The following is a 1,846-nucleotide window of genomic DNA, read 5'->3' on the forward strand; positions in this document are numbered from 1 at the left end:
CTTCCGCGGCTCCTCCCGGTGTTTATTTGTGCCGGGGATTGTTTGTTTATTAAAGCGCTCGGAATATTTCAAAGTCACGCTCCTTCCCCGGCTTTGGGAAAAAAAATAAGGAGAAGGAGGGAGGAGGGTGATTGGGAGTTAATTAGCTTTTATATCGGCTTTTATATCAACTTTTATATCGGTTTTTATATCGGTTTTATATCGTTTTTTATATCAGGTTTTATATCAGGTTTTATTCGTGATTTAGTCGGTTTGGGGAGATAGTTAAACTCCAGCGTGGGGTTGTTTTAAGGCCGGGAATATATATATTTATATTTAAAAATTATAATGATAATTAGCCTGGAATGGATTTAATGCTATCAGTAATGTTATTAATAATATTATTGTTATTATTAATAATGATATCAGAGCTGGAGGGAGGGAGAAGCGCTCCCAGCTCCTCCTGATTTCCAGTTTTGCCTTCACCCTCCCGGGAAAAGGATTTTTTTCCCCAAAAAATCCAACTTTTCCAAGATTTTAACTTTTCCAAGCCGGCAGAGCCGGCCCGGGGGGAGTTTGGAGATTTCTTTGTGTTTTTTTCTGCCTTTAAATGAACTTTTTTCCCCCCAAAAAAACCTCAGATTATTTCGCACTGCTGGCGGTTTCCTCCCCTCCTCTCCCAGGTTGTTTTGCGTTTTTTATTTTTAATTTATTTCCCTTTTTTTCTCCCTTAAAAAAGAAAAGTCTTTTTCTATTGTGCCGAGCAGAGATCAAAACAAACTCAAACCGAGCGGGGGAAAAACAAAACTTTTGTGCTCGGTGCTCCCTAAAATTGAACGTGAGGAGATTTTTAGTGAAGAGGGAAAAGAAAATTGAGATTAAAGTCGCGAGCTGAGGTTTCCGTGTTGTTTATTTTTGTTTTAAAACAATAATTTAATTTAATTTAATTTAGAGCTTTGAGGTCCTGCCGGGGCAGGAGCGAGCGAGTCCTGACTCGATTTCCCCGATTCTTCCCCCGTTTTATTACTTTTATTTTTATTTTCTCCCTAATGAATCCCTGCCTGGAAGCCGTTAAATCATTTTTCTGGATAAAAAGAAATTAAATATAAAGAGGTGCCAGGACCTCTCTTCGTTCCCTTTCCTGCTCGGGGATTTCGTGATAAAATTCAGCGTCTAAAATACATTTTTACGACCCAAAATGTGGCCAAAAAACCCCCTCGGCCAAGCGCGGCCCCGCATTGCCATTAAAGGATTAACAATATCAATTATTAACAGCTTTCCTCCTCTTTAATATTTAATTTTGCATATTAGATCGAGTCAATTACGCCAAAGGAAATAGCCCTGAAAAAATAAAAAATAAATTTATACGGGGCCGATTAAGCGGGTTATAATTTTATTTGATTTCTAATTGTTTTTCTCTTCGGAATATTCGATATATTTCAATTTTTTTCTCTATTTTTATTTATTTTTGGCGGGGAGGAACCGCCGCGATTTGTGTGTGTGTGTATTTCTAATGCTCCATTTAATTGCTGGGAAGGTTTATGGCTCGCTAATTCCAGGGGAGGAAAGGGAATAAACCGGGAATTCTTGGTGTGTCCGTAACTCTTCATCCTCCTCCCGCCTCCCCTGTCCCAGCTCTGCACGTCATTAACCAAATTCTCATTATTTACCCCAAACCCGCTGCGCTTTCGGGTGCGATTTTCTGCACTTCGGCCTCAGCCCGAGGTTTGGAGCTGCCAAAATTTGGTGGATCCTTCCCCTTTTTGGAAAAAATCCCGAAATTCCGGTTTCTTCCACCATTTCCACGCAGCTTCTGCCACCCGGGAGAGTGATGGGGAGGGATTTTATTTTATTTTAAATTTATTTT

At 39.8% G+C, this 1,846-nt stretch overlaps 1 protein-coding gene across 1 annotated transcript in view; it reads left to right on the forward strand.

Moving 5' to 3' along the window:
- The window catches only part of HOXB9 (homeobox B9), an 8,835-nt gene that overhangs the window by 1,593 nt on the left and 5,396 nt on the right, over nucleotides 1–1,846 (forward strand). The gene's annotated exons all lie outside the window — the stretch shown is intronic.

The sequence above is a fragment of the Parus major genome, chromosome 27, assembly GCF_001522545.3.
Source record: "Parus major isolate Abel chromosome 27, Parus_major1.1, whole genome shotgun sequence".
In the NCBI taxonomy this organism is placed as follows: Eukaryota; Metazoa; Chordata; class Aves; order Passeriformes; family Paridae; genus Parus; species Parus major.